At 41.1% G+C, this 15,788-nt stretch overlaps 1 pseudogene; it reads right to left on the bottom strand.

Annotated features, from left to right (window-relative positions):
• Positions 1–5,340: 5,340 nt before the first annotated feature.
• LOC101610334 lies at positions 5,341–13,572 on the bottom strand (annotated as a pseudogene).
• Between the last annotated feature and the right edge of the window lie 2,216 nt (positions 13,573–15,788).

Genomic DNA, 15,788 nt, shown 5'->3' with positions numbered 1-15,788 from the left:
TTTTTGTTTGAGTGTATATGTGTGTACATATACACATATATGCGTACATGTGGAGGCCAGGGGTTACTGTAGGTTGCCTTCCTCAGCAGTTTTCCACTTTATTTTTATTTCTTTGGTTTTTTGAGGTAGGGTTTCACTCTAGCCCAGGCTGACCTGGAATTCAATCACAGGTGGCTGCGAACTCATGGTGATCCTCCTACCTCTGCCTCCCTAGTGCTGGGATTAAAGGTGAGTGCCACTGCCCAGTTTATTTTATTTTTTTTTGAGATAGGGTCTCACACTAGCCCAGTCTGCAGAGTGGCCTTGAAGTCACAGTAATCCCCCTACCTCTGCCTCCCAAGTTCTGGGAGTAAAAGGCATGCCTCACCATGCGTGGCCACCACTTTAATTTTTGAGACAAGGTCTCTCACTGAACCAAGGGCTCATAAATTTGGTTAGATTAGCTAGCCAGCAAGCAAGCCCCAGAGATTTTGTCTGCAACTTCCAAGCACTGGAACTACAGGTGAGGTCCACGCCAAGTGGCTGTGACATGGTCCTAACTCAGATCTTCATGCTTGCATAGCAAGCACTTGACCCTCTGAATGATCTTCTTATCTCCCTCAAGCAACTGGTTTTTAATGCCATCTCTATTTTAGAATTACATGTGGGCCTTGAAAATATAGAAATTTTTTTCTAGTGACTGGGGGTTCATGTTGGAGGTCAGCAGACATTGGTCTGTTCATTTTGAAGGTGCACAGGTGATTCAGCTACAAGGCCAGGTAGCAGAAAGGTAAAGAGGGACTAAAGAAACTCTGATCACATCTAGCAAGGTCCTGAGCTTATTTCCCAGCATTGCCAAAATGGAAAAAGAAAAAAAATAAAGTTTTCTAACAACAGGAATTCTGAAGTCTACAAATTTCTTCTACAAAGAGAAAATTGTGCTATTTTCCTAACCCTTGCTGATGATGTTGTTGTCTTCCAGTGAAACTCTCTACCAAAGTCTTTAGATTTCAATTCTATTAAATTAAGAAGTAACATTATTCCTGACTCATTCCGTCAATGGATTTTTTGGTGGTGGTGCTAGAGATTAAACCCAAGACCTGACATATGGCCAAAGCAGGTGCTCTACGCAGTTTCTTTTTAGTCCAAGGTGGAAAGTCTTTAACTGAGTTGATTTATCTCCCCAAATATGTTAATTTCCTAACATCACTTTTCCATTGCATTTACTCTCTATTGCCATTTAACTTTATAATTCAATGTTTTTTTTTTTAAGCTCTTATTGCCTAAAACTTGCTGTAAGTACTTACAGGCAATGTCTTTTTCTGGGACTCTGATTCCATGGATTTGGGTGATGCTCAGGAATCTAAATATTTTTTCCATTTTTCTCATAAAGAACATTTTCACACATTAAAAAGAACAAGAACATAGAATACCTCCAAGTTCTCTTTAATTCAACAACCCTCAGTATTCACCAGGTTTTCCATTGCTGGATATATATTCATATTTGCTAGATATTTTTATCTTATTGAACTTTCAGATATCCTGATCTTTTATCATAATACTCTTACCTTCTCTTCCTCTTAGGTAATTAGAAAAATGTTATCATCATTCCTAAGATTTCTAAGATATCATCAAGTAGTCTGGATATTTTCTGTTCATTTCTATTTATTTATTTGAGAGACAGAGAGAGAGAGAGAGAGAGAATGGGCATGCCAGGGCCTCCAGCCACTGCAAACGAACTCCAGAGGCGTGCGCCCCCTTGTGCATCTGGCTAACGTGGGTCCTGGGGAATCGAGCCTCGAACCAGAGTCCTTAGGCTTCACAGGCAAGCACTTAACTGCTAAGCCATCTCTCCAGCCCAAGCAGTCTGGATTTTAACAGACACCTTTTAGATCTATCTCCCTCTTTCAAGCACAGTGGTGGAAATTTCTAATACTATGGTAGGTCAATGGAGAACTTTAAGGAGTAAGTAGAACTTATAGAGCAATCAAATAAGTCTCAAGTTTGTTCGAGTAGGCTTCATGTAGCCAGTCACACAAATGTCTCATCTCGCCAGAATGTTCATTCCACTTGCCACACAACCTATGTAGAGTTGGCAGATCACTGGTCTCAACTACAAGAAAGGTGAAAAGCTCTTCTCTGCCCTAGGAAACATCAAGGAAAACTCCCTGCCTTCATTTTTATAAGAAGTTGGCTAGTGAGTGTGCAGCAGAGCTCTGAAATCATTAATTAATGAGATCATTAATATCTTCTTGCTTAAGGGCAAAGACTTGCTTCTATGTATATATTAATCAAATGATCCCCTGCTGTGATGAAAGGGTTAAAATTGTAGCTCCACATCCTGCTTCAGGGGAGTTGTAAGAAACAAGAATCATGGGAGTTGTAGTGTGATATTTTTGCATGCTCTCTGCTACTGTCTCCATAAAACAGCATTAGCTGCTGCTGCACATGGTATAACTTTAATGCATTCTTTTACCATGTACAGAGTGCCTATAAAAGATTTCATAATGACAGCTGGTGGCTCCTGTGGCAATTACTCAGTGGCAGCACATCCATGACTGGCTATCTAGAGGAAAGTTTTACAGATTCTGGCTTTCCAAAATCAGGCCCAAGGAAGGTTCCTGGTGTAAGATGATTTACACCTCAGATCCCTTTCCACTATTTACCTACATGGATGCAGAGAGTCACATCTCCAGATTCCTCCTGAGAAGTATAGTGTAAGATACATCAAAGAGGAGTGAACAGGAAATGGCTTACTATGAAAAGCAGTGACTTAGGAGTGACTGTTGCTGTAATATAGTTATGGTGAAAGTTTCTACTTGCTTGAGAGAGCAAAGAACAAAGATATCAGTAGAAATGAGGTGTGTGATATACATTTGTATGAGTTTTGCAGATATCACTAGCCAAATAGTATAGTATTGAATAGATCTCAGATGTGGCTTCTAAGATCTTTCACTGTTGATTCTACTGAATCTATAAATTGTGGATCCATTTGCCACAGGCGCCTCTCTATCTCAACACTTTATGCTATGTTCCTTTTGGAATTTCCTTAGGCATATTTGCTGTTGCAGCCATGTCAACCCCAGTTGTTTTTGTTTTGTTTTTAGTCAGCTAAGTCTGAATTTTCCCACTGTGTCACTAGGGTATCAAAAGGGGAAATGCTCAGTGGCCTAGATCTTTCCATCTACTAGATGTGGATACTGTGACCTCTTCAATAGCTGCATAGACCCTCTCCCCTATAATCTGCTCACTGCTGTACTCTTATTTCTACCTCCCCAAATACATGTTTTCATTAATTCAAATAACCCCCTGACCACTAGGTAGGATGGACCTCACATCATGAGAAGTAATGGACAGATACACACAGCTGAGACTGGATGTGTGCCTTCATTGGAATTCATTGTGTTGTTAGGAAAATGTGTAAGCAAATAAATTACAATCATGGGAGCCCAAATGAAGTTGCATGGCTTAGCATATAGAGGAAAATGATGTAAGATCCTGCTTCAAATCTTTGTTGTGATATGAGACATCTTTAGCATCCTATAAAATAACTTCCTCTTGTGGCCTCTTCTATCTCATTCCTGTCTGCATGTTCCAGCTCTTTCCTCTGCCTTGATTTCCAATATATGTTCCAGAAGTAATGAACTGCTTCCTAGACCATCATTCTCCTTGCCCTCTCAGTTGCTAACTCCATACTCATCCTCTATATCCTTACCTCCACATGGTTCCCTGGGGAGCTGTGTCAGGAGGATTTCCCTGCTGGTCTATAAAACCAGGCATGTCTCCCAGGGAGGTGGGGGGCTTGGTGTGATCACAGTCACATGCCACATGAGACTGTCCTGATTATTTTGTACAAGTTCACTCATGAAATACTGTCCATGTAGGCAGGCTGACTGCAGTACTGGATATGGGACCACCCAGAGCCTATGCAGTACATTTTCTTGGCTTCTACATTAGTGATTTCTTTTCTCCCTGTGGCTCCCCGTGGCTTCAGGATTCCCAGGTCATGGGTGGAAACTTCCCACTTGGCTCTGGTTCTGCTCAGTGACCAGGGATACTGGTTAGGCTCCATGTATTTCAGCACTGATGTGGCATCCTTAAAGATCTCTCCAAAGCAATACGGAACCAGAAAGGACCCAGGGCCACTCTCTATCCTGCCTTATTGGGGCCAGCACTTCTTTGAAAACCTTTTCAAAGGTAGTTTGTCAATAATAATAGTGATTAAGGATAATAATAAAAATAAATGATGATGATGATAAAAAGAGTTCAGGAGAGCCCATGATTACCTGCTAGCTTCCTAAGCAAGTTCTCACATCTGCTCTTGAGAGTATCTCGGGGAAGGTGGAAAGATCCAAGCTGGGGTCAGGTTATGGGGATGGAGTGGGAGAAGGGTTAAACAAAACTAAAGATGTTTTGAATAACCCATATGGAGACCTACTCTTTTCTAGCTAAAAACAAACAAACAAACAAACAAACAAACAAAAAAGGTATGATAAGGAGATAGTTTGAACAGTAGGGGTGGATAATGCTGTACCTAGAAGCTATAGATTTTCACAGAACATTTTCTGTGCCAGGGGTGGAGTACTTCCCAGTTGGTCAGGGAGGCCTCTGATACCCACCCCCCAAACAGGACAGGCTACTGCCAAGGCTCTTGGTTGCCCATCAAAACTAGATAATATGAACCTACTACTGAAGACATTACATGCATTGGCTTCAGGACACTAAGAATCTTAATCAAGCTGGAACTGAACTGGAAGGAAGTCTCTTCCTGTTGACTTGCTTACAGTGCACTGCTGCAGCCTACACGGGGAGAAAAACAATCAATAGGCTTAGCTAGCAGTGGATCCTGCAAGCCAGGCCAAATGTGCCAACTGGTATAATGGTGACATGTTTGTTATTGGGAAGCCAACTGCTCTCTAGCTGCCTTTTTTTTTTTTTTTTTTTTTGAAGGAATCCCACCAAATTCCCTCAGAATCCAATCACAGAAAGGAATTCGTGCCTGGTACTGAAAACTTAGTCTGGATCCTATGGCTGGGGAGGTCATAAGCCTGAGGTGGGTAGAGCTACTACCATTGTTTGGCTCAGTGGCTGTATTATGCCCTCTAAATATTTGTATTCTGTCCATATAGTAATGCTACTTTCACTTTTGCTTAGAGAAGCTACTCTTTTCTGAAGATGATGACTACTAAGGAGACTCGAAACTTATCAAAATGCCAAGAAGTGACAGTGCAGTGGAGTGTTCCCTACTAACCGAGACATCTTTATCATACCCTCTAAGGCTCAGGCCCCATTCAGGAACATATGGTAGAAAAAATGCAAGAGCTAAAGGAATGGGAGAGTGCTTTGGAATGCTGTCTTCCACTAAGTGGCAGTGTCATCTTCCAGTGGGCAAATCTGCTTCCAAGAAATGTACTTCTGTAGGACCTCACAGTGGCTGATACTATCTGTATAAGATAGTACGATAAGGGCAAACAAACAAAAAAAGAATAGAAGAGGAAAGAATAAAGGGGTTCAGTGGAGGGGTTAAAAAAAGGGTGGTGGGAGGATATGATCAGGATACATTGTGTATATGTATGGAGGTTGTCAATAAAGTGTTACAAAAAGAAAAGAATATGAATAAAATATTTTTTAAAAAAAACTTTAAAAGGGGGGACTGGAGAGATGGCTTAGCAGTTAAGGCACTTGCCTGCAAAGCCAAAGGACCCAGGCTTCACTCCCCAGGACCCACTTAAGCCAGACACACAAGGGGGCACATGCATCTGGAATTCGTTTGCAGTGGCTGGAGGCCCTGACTTGAGCCCTTTCTCTCTCTCTCTCTCTCTCTCTCTCTCTCTCTCTCTCTCTCTCTCTCTCTCTCTTCCCCCCTCTCTCTGTCTCTCTCTACATACTTATTTCTGTATCTCTCTCAAATAAATAAATAAAAATGTTTTAAAAAAGAACTTAAAGAGTTTTCTAAAGAAACCTTCTCCATCCTTAGCAGTGGGAAGGGAGGAGGAAGCCTGGATGCTGCATGGGCCTCTTGCCAGCTGGCCCAGGCTCTCCCTCCGCACTCCAAAGTGTGCTGCACTAGCTGCTTTGGCTTGTTTTTCAAGACCTGCAATGAAGCAGAGAAGAGGCTTCAGATCTCCATCACCATCATCTACCCATCCATGCAGAGGTGTTGAGAGGCACCCTTCCCTGGCCCAGAAAGGCAGCCACCCAGCAAAGCTTCGTCCTTAACACACACAGGCAGTTCATCTCACTGAAAAGGCTCTTGGACTGTTAGCTTGGATACATGGATTTTAGCTCTTTGTTGCACTGTCTCCACTTGGAGAAGATTATTCAGATACTTGCCTTTGAAGGGATGGAAAGAAATATCATATTCCTGGCAGAAGGTTTCTGCAACCTCTCTCAGCCCATCCATTCTGTCCCCTTCAGCTGGTTACACAGCTACATCCTCATGACCTCCAGAGCCTTCTGGCCAGTTCCCTTCATGGCTGGGGTACAAATGTGCTTCCAGCAGGTAGCTATGGACAGAGAAGAGGTGAATTTTTGTGAAGGAACTTTATTGTTGTCAGTTGGTCAGGAAAAGACAGCCTACCACTGATGCTTCAGAATGCTATCTTTACTCTTCACTTATCTTGCTCAGGGCATCAATGAGTTAAAGACTTCAGAATGAATCAAGCATCCTTGTGGTGGTTTGGATGCAATGCCTTCCCCTTATAGACCCATGTGTTTGAACACTTTATCCCAAGCAAAGTGGTGTTTTTTGGAAAGACTGGGGAACTTTTAGAAGGTGGAACCTTGCTGGAGGAAGAGTGTTACTGGGGGTGAGTCTTGAAATGTTACATTCAGAACTGTCTCTCTCTACTTCTTGTCTCCCAGTGACAGTGTGATAGAGGCTTCCTGCTTCTGCCATGCTTTCCCAGTCATGATGGACCTTAACTCAGGAACTGAAGCTGAAATAACCTCCTTCCTTACATTACTCCTGCTTGGGTATATTTTTTTTTTAACAAAGAGCGAGCCAGAAAATGAGAGAGAGGGAGAGAGAGAGAGAGAGGGTTGGCACACCAGGGCCTCAGCTACTGAAATCAAACTCCAGATTCTTTCACCACCTAGTGGGCATATGAGACCTTGCACTTGCCTCACCTTTGTGCATCTGGCTTCCACCGGATCTGGAGAGGGGAACCTGGGTCCTTTGCAGGTATGTGCCTTAACTGATAAGCCATCTCTCAAGCAATTGCTTGGGTATTTTATCCCAGCAGTGAGGAATTAACTGATCCAGTGTTTCAGGCCCTTTTGTACAGTTCTTTGTTAACTATGGATCATTATGTTTCCTACATCAAGTCAGAGGACAGTGGGCAGGGCACTTTCCAAGAAATGCACTTCTGTATGACTCTAACCCCTAAAATCAAGCACTAATTATGAGTTTGTGAAGACATACCTTTCCTCCCCAAACATCCAGGAAGCAGAGAAATAGGAACCTTCTCTCAGGCTATGTCCACAGAAAATACTTGTATGTGAGGAGCAGAAGAGATGACAAAGAAGACTGTGGGGAAAGCTAAAGGGAGTAGGAGTGTCTACAATTACAAATGGGTTTAGATTTTGGCCAGTGCCTGATTAATATGATCAGGGAAGATTTGGCCCTTAGAATCCCTTTCAAGTCTGTTATCCATGTCTTGTTTTGTATTGGTGTATGTATTTGGGACTCATATAATCAGGTTTCTGAGGACTCTGATCAGAAGCTCACACAACCAGTCTCAAAGATGCATTTTTTTGGGGGGGTTGCCTCAATGGGGGAAAATAGTTCAAGTTTTGTGGGTGCTTTGTTAGAAATTGCTATTACTGCCATTTCCTGGGTCCCCTATCATAAATTCCTCAAAAGAGAAACTTGTTATGACCCAAAGGCCTGGATCCCCATTTTCAAAAATCTGGTCTGTGGACATGTAAGTATGAGAATGAAAATAAAAATCTTGAGAATTTTTATTGTTATTCTTTTTTTAAAAATAGTTGGAACAGGGAATAATTGAAATGATTGGACTAGCTTCTATGGGAGAGTCCATGAGTGACAATGTGGGGAATGTGTGAATGGGGTTATGTTTAGAAGTAAGAAGGATACCAACATAGCACAAGGTAGAACCAAGGTGCTACAATAGGGATGGAGAGAATCAGATGGTTTCAAGAGATCCTATAGAAGAGAAATTGACAGGTTTTGGTGACTAGGTGTGGATGGATTGAGGAGAGATATTTTTTGTCTTCTAGTCCTAGATAATGGATGTTGGGATTAGGATACTGGTGAAGGGACTAGAATTCAGGTGGTGGTGAAAGATGAGTGTGTGAACTAAATTTGAACATTTGAAGAATATAGAGAACATTCTTTTGGAGCCTACAAAAACTATGGTTGTTTACTTGTTCTGCTGGCAGGTAAAGGGGAGGCAGTTCTCTTGATTTTAAAAGTTTCAGTGAGGTAGACACTTGGGAGGTAACAGAAAATTGCTGAGGCTTTGCATACTTTTAGTTTGTATCCAGAACAATTTAAAACATACCATCCCTATCCTTCTACTTGAAAATTAAATTATTAAAGGTTATTTAACTCCTTTTTTTAAAAATTTAATTTATTAGTTTTCATTTCAGTGAATACAGGCAGTTTGGTACCATTATTTAGGCTCATCTGTGATCTACCCCCTCCCATTAGACCCTCCTTGTTAATGAAAATGGGTCGTGCATTGTGGAGTTAGCCCCCAGTTATTAGTATGATAAATGTCTCTGCAAATCATGACCCAACATGTAACTCTGACATTCTTTCCGCCCCTTCTTCCGCAAGATTTCCCTGAGCCATGTTGGGTTCATTTTTGGTCTGCTTCAGTGCTGAGGTGTTGGGGTTTAATTCCTTTTTTAAAAATTCCAGATCTAGGTCTAAATATTTGTCATATGCCGAATCGTTCATGAATCCCCAAGTGATCCACAACGGCTATTATGTTGTCTTCCTTTTACACAAGAGGAAACGGAGGCATTAGGGAATTAAGCGGCACATCTTTAGCAGTATAAGAGTGGGATACGAAGTTAGTGATTGTTTCTCCATTCTACTCTTAGGAATTTCCAGTCATCCACACAAGTGTCCACCAACACTAGGCCTGCTGCCCGGGGTTGAAAATAAACTTTCATTGTTACCCAGCCATGGACATTTCCAGTCATTCACCTATTGCCTACGGCAGCTTTGCAATACAGTGCTAGAGTTAAGTTGTCTCCACAAAGACTATTTGGCCCACAAAATTCAATTCTATTCCTATATTACTATAGGATGTTTTTGCTGACCCCATCCAAAGGTTCCTAACCCTCAAAGTTGGCATTCTTCCTTAAGGGGAGGGGAACAAGGTGGGTAAGGAAAGCCATATTGCCTTTGACCTTAGAGCCAAATCTTTATAAGACTTTAGAAAATGATCTTGGTTTTCAGTCATTCATTCTGCCTGTTACAGAAATGGTGGGCCAATGATGAAACCACTCATAAATCTCCTTACCTCACTAATCATGGGAAAAATGCAATAAGTTTCTTTCCTCAATAGAGATAGACACATTTATATGGAAAAGAGATTTAAAATAAATACAGCATGAATTAAGAGGTTTTTGGGTTTATCAGTGGTGTTGGGGCAGAGACATTGCCCTACACTATACCTGGCAGACTGAGGAATTTATTTAATCTTACAGAGAACTGAACTCAGGTAAAACTGGATTCTTAGCTTCATCACTGAAAGAAATTTCAAGGTCAGCCAGTATGAAGCAGAACTGGAGTTAATTAAAAGACATTTATTTTGCTTTGTTTTTCAGGGTAGGGTCTTTCTGCATCCCAGGCTGACCTGTAATTCATTATGTAGTCTTAGGCTGGTCTTGAACTCACAGTGATCCTCCTACCTCTGCTTCCCAAGTTCTGGCATTGTATCTGTGAACCACTTATGCCTGGCTCTTAAAAGACATTTAAAAAAAAAAAATCCCACAGACTTTTGTTGTTGTTTGGGAATTTTGGTGTTATTTTTGGTTTTCAAATATTTTACTTTTATTTATTTATTTGAGAGAGAGAGAGAGAAAGAGACAGAGAGACAAAATGGGTGCACCAGGACCTCCAGCCACTGCAAATAAACTCCAAACACTTGAGCTACCTTGTACAACTGGCTTATGTGGGTCCCAGGGAAACAAACCTGGCTCCTTTGACTTTGTAAGCAAGCACCTTAACATTCCTGCCCTTAATATGCATTTTTAACATAGAGTTTTAAGTACTAGAGTTAAGAGGAAAAGAGGTACTGTGGGGGGGAGAGGCAAGTAAGACACACTGGAAAGCACTGGGTATGGGCTTCCCAAAGAGAGTCACAAGTATCCTAACAGTAACCATACTGCTGTTTGTGGTGGCCTCTGAAGTTATATCTCATAGGGCTGAGAAGAAACCACAACATAGGTTTCTTATGCATTAGCTAGGGTTATAGCTAATAAGGCAAAACCTAGATCACAAGGATTATGGAAGAAATGAAGAAAATTTTTACTATAAATAAAAATTTGGTCTTGTCTTTGAGATTCCAAGAGAATATCTGGGAAAGGAGTAAGGCCTTAAGCATGATTCATTGTTATGTTAACACAAAATATCTATATGTCAAGGGAATATTGTCCCTATGTCCATTTCCTTCATAACAAATGTTAATTATGCTGGAATTCATGATTCTTAGTTGGTGAGAGGCTTCAACCAGCCTCTGGAGTGAAGGGGCCTCTTTTCTTTCCATGTCCTCATAATTTTTCCCTGTCTGTCTTTCTATCCTGCTTCGGGTTGTGTTTTATTGTCTCTACATTTAAAGTGTATCCAAATGAAATGGATTTGCATACTGATGAAAGCAAAGTAAAAATATATATTACCAAGGAATAACACAGTGGTGAGTCTATACATATTGATATAGGCCAGCATTCTGGAGTTCAAGCACATTCCTGACCATGCTTAAAGAAGAAAAGATGGCTGTCTATAGCTTTGGGCACTCTCTGTGCATGATCATGAGGCACACATTCAAAATTTAAGATGGTGGACAGGAATGCTTAGAGGCATGCTCAGTTTGCATCATAAATGTGGCAGACAGGAAGGTATACACTAAGTCTTCTGTGCATGCTCAGCTTTTTCCAAAAATTTTAACTGAAATGAAAAGGGAAGACACTGTAAAGGTACCTGAGTCACTTGGATGCTAACAGATGAAAAAGCCTTCAGAGTAAATGATGAACAGTCTTGATCTTCCGTGATAAGACCAATGGTGCCTTCTTTTATTTTTCATGGCTGTTCCCAAAGACTGCACGTATATGAACCTGCATAATAAAGAAGTATGTGTCTGTGCAGTGGGGTTGGAAGTGTCTCTTTGAATTTAAGGCTCTGAAGCTCAATAGAAAACAGGGCTAAATATATTCAATGTCTGTCTTTAATGCAGAGAATGTCATCATCAAAATTGTCTTTTTAAAAAAAAATTATTTCTTTATTTTATTTATTTGAGAGGAGAGAGAGAGAGAGAGAGAGAGAGAGAGAGAGAGAGAGAGAGAGAGAGAATGGGAGCACCAGGGCCTTCAGCTGCTGCAAACTCCAGAAGTGTGCGCCACCTTGTGCATCTGGCTTACATGGGTCCTGGGGAATCAAACCTGGGGCCTTTGTCTTTGCAACCAAACACCTTAACCACTAAGCAATCTCTCCAGCCCAGAATTGTCTTATTTTTTATTTTTATTACTTAATGATGGAACCTGTTGCCTGGTGCATGTTAGACAAATGTTCTACCACTGTTCCATATGCCCAATTCTTTCCTATTTTGGCATGTTCTTTATATTTTTACCACAGCAAGTCTTGTAATCAGCTTTCTAAACCCATTTTTCTTTCTTATTCTCTTGGGACTCTGTTAAATCTCATTCCCTAAATTAAGCTCTAAGTAGACTATACTCATATGTTTTTAAGTGACCAAGTTTTTAATAGTTCTTCAAGAACACACAAGAGATTATAATTTATTTACAAGTACATGGGTTATAGCAGCATTAGCTGACCTGTGGTATAAATAATGCTAATTGAGAATTTGTCCTGGAATAGTTTGCTGAATTCCCATTTCTAACTTAACAGATTAAAAACACAACCATAAATTGCATATATATGTAAGGATCCTATCATGTTCAAATTAATTTTAAAAATAGAATCCAGACCCTTTTGAGGAAATTTAACCTAGTGCCTTTAACTGTTGAGCCATTTTCCCAGGTCTCCTTAAAAAAAAATACTTTTTTATTTATGTATTTTATTTATTTGAGAGAAAGAGAGACAGAGAGAGAGGCAAATGGGGGTGGGAGTGGGAGAGAGAATGGGCATGCCAGGGCTTGCAACCACTGCACACAAACTCCAGACTCATGTGTCACTTTGTGCATCTGGCTTTACATGGGTGCTGGGCAATCAAGCCTGGGTCCTTTGGCTTTGTAGGCAAACACCTTAACCACTAAACCATCTCTCCAAACCTTCAAGTCTACTTTTTAGGTAATTTAAAAACTTCCCCAAAGTTTCTTTCAGTTAACATACTAGCTTCACACAGAAAATAGTAAAGATACCTTTCCATGTGCTAAATTGCATAAAATGCCAAAATGTGAGTATTAAATGATCAATGGATCAAAATTAATAGAACTGAGCTGGCTGTGATGGCACACGCCTTTAATTCCAGCACTCAGTATGATTTCAAGGCCACCCTGAGACTACATAGTGAATCCCTAGTCAGCCTGAGCCAGTGAGACCCTACCTTGAAAAAAAAAGTAATAGAACTTAGAAAATCCTTAAATATGAAGTAAACAAAAATAAACAGGCTATTACAGAGAATTATAACTGAGCTATAATTATTGGAATTCGGATCATATTTCTTCCCTTAGAAAATTTTCTTTTCCAGCTTTGTGAAGTATGTCCCAAATTTCTTTTGGCTCTGAAATGGTGGCTTTTAAATTTCCACTGCAATTAATAATACCAGAATAACCATGTCTCCATTCTAACGTTTCTATGGAGAAGTCATCTGCATTTCCCAGGTCAGTAAATCCAACAACATAATCTTAGGTTTTCCCATCATTTAAAGTGCTAGTGTTGGGAATGACTTTGCTATGCAGTCTCTCACAAAGGAAAGGTGCTTTCTCTACATTCAGCTTCAAACCTTGGTTTCTAGATGTTTCTTTGACAATATTGCCAAATGCCTAATATTTTACACCTAAAAGTGGAGTCTCTGTAGAAATGACAAACCACTTTTTTTTTTTCACTCCCCTTCACTTCTTGAAAGAAGTCCTTTCATTAGGAATTTCTATATATTCCTTATGTCCTTTAGAAAGCCCATCTTGTCTCTGCTGTTGAGCTTTCTTTAGTGACTCAAGTCTCTTTTCATTGAGGAGTTCCAATTCTTCTTCACCCAAAGTATGATCCAATTTCTGAATTTCAGAACTCAAGTGACTCTCCACTAGTTTAGTAGTCTGAAGTAACTGGTTCTCCAGGACTTTGGAAAACATTTTTCTAAGTGGTAAAGGGTGGCTTTGCTGCTGGACTTTTGGTGATGCCCATAAGTGGAGGGAGCAGCAGCTCCAGAAGATCCGACCCATTCACGATGAATGGAGACTCCTTATAAGATGTTTTTAAAAAGCATTTTTCTTGAAAGCATGGTAAACACACCCATAATCCTAGCACTTGGGTGGTAGAGGCAAAAGGATGATGACATCTAAATAAAAGAGACACTGATTGAAAGGTGGAAGGGTTGTCATGGAGAGTGGAGTTGCAAAGGGGAAAGTGAGGAGGATTACCATGTTTTATTGTCTTATTGTCTATAATTATAGAAATTGTCAATTAAAACAAAAAGAAAAAAAATCAAGAGTTTGAGGTCATCATAGACTACATAATGAGGTCCTGTCTCAACAAAACAAGAGCTGTGGCTGTAGCCCAGCATACTATGTACAAGGCCATATATTGAATCATCAGCACCAGAGAAAACTTGCTTCTAATTTTATCCACTTTTCTTGGAAGCATGGAGGATCAGCTGACCTGTTCAGAGCATCACTTCCTCCCACCTTGAGAGAGGAGAGTCCATGTGTGAACCAATGAGCCTTGCTACTGGGGGTGACAGCTACTTTATTGTCCCATGGACACAGAAAAGAGCCTGTGTCCTGAGGAGCACTGACTTCCAGTTGTGACAATGGAAAGTGTTCATCATTAAATACTGTGGTGGTTTGAATAGAATTCATGGCCCCCAATATATTCAGTTGTTTGTAGTTTGCATCTGTAGCACCTGGCTGGAGGCAATGTCACTGGGTGATCTTAAGGTGTGGTGGTGGGTTTCTGATTTCAATCTAGAGATATGCAAAGTGTGCCTAGCTGGAGTTCCTGAAGTGCTGTGGGTTTTGACCTTTAGGTTTGTACTTCTCTCTCTGCTTGGTCCTGTGAAGGCAGGCCAGCTTCTTCTGCCATTTATGGAACTTCCCCTGGATCCGTAGGTTTCAATAAATATCCCTTCCTCCATAACTGTGCCTGGTCTGGAAGTTCATCTCAGTGAACCTGAAGCTGTTTGCTACAAAACTTGGTACCGAGGAGTGGACTGAGATGAACCTGACCACGTGGATGTTGATCTTTTGGAACCTTTGTTTTGGAGGAATAGGCATGGACTTGCTGCTTGCAACTGAAGATGTCTTCTGGAGTGGTAAGCCAAGTTTTATGGACTGGACTATTCTGATGAAAGTCTGAGAATGCTAAGTGCAGACAGCATTGAACTTCGAGGCTTGCCTCATGAGTTTTCTAAGGGGAAGGAAAGACTTCAGAGGATTTTGTTGGAACTGGGCTACTGGCATAAGGGCTGGCTGCATCCTTCTTCCCAGGCCCAGAGTTTGATCAAGTTTAAATTTGTAATGGACTGATGTGCTTGGCTAAAGATATTGGACTGAGAGATTTAAGATTTTAAGCTAGAAAACCTCAAGCAAGTTAAAATTACAGTCACTGAGACTGGTTTTAGGTTACTGAATCTGATATTGTCAAACACATTAGCAATCTTTTTTTTTTTTTTTTTTTTTGGTTTTTCGAGGTAGGGTCTCACTCTGGCTCAGGCTGACCTGGAATTCACTATGTAGTCTCAGGGTGGCCTCGAACTCACGGTGATCCTCCTACCTCTGCCTCCTGAGTGCTGGGATTGAAGGCTTGCGCCACCACGCCCGGCTCCACATTAGCAATCTTAAAGGAAGATGGTCCAATTGCTTTATCATGGAAAGGATGCCTGAGGAAAGACTACCATAGAAATACAAACACTTCTGGAAAGAGTTTACTGGAGAAGGAACCTGCTTTTCAAGGTTATGATTTATTTTGTTTGCAAATTAAGACTATGGCTGTGTCCTGCACACCTGGTATTGGTTTCAGAAGCATGAAAAATGTGAGGAGTGGTCGTGAATTGCGCATGCTTCCAGGAGCTGCTGCTGAGATGCGGCATGAGGTAGGGCCTGATGCCCTGATGCCCTGATAGGCTGAAAGAGCCTTTGGAAAATGTGTGGTCATGAATTGCACACGGTTCTAGGAGCAGCTGCTGAGATGCAGCATGAGGCAGGGCATGATGCCCTGATAGGCTGAAAGAGCCTTTGGAAGATGGACCGTGTTTTGCATGAAGACCTCAAGATGTTTTGGATATACCAGGACTGTGCAAGAGCTACCACAGAGTGCACTGTTGGCCTGAGATGGAAGTGTTCCCCGGCTACTCTGCCCAGCTGGAGAGGCAGAATTGGAAAATTTGGAGACTATCAGTCTCTGGTTGTACTGGACTTGAACTGCAGAAGTTTGATGTTTG

The sequence above is a fragment of the Jaculus jaculus genome, chromosome 1, assembly GCF_020740685.1.
Source record: "Jaculus jaculus isolate mJacJac1 chromosome 1, mJacJac1.mat.Y.cur, whole genome shotgun sequence".
NCBI lineage: Eukaryota > Metazoa > Chordata > Mammalia > Rodentia > Dipodidae > Jaculus > Jaculus jaculus.
This window is presented reverse-complemented; position numbering and strand designations above follow the sequence as displayed.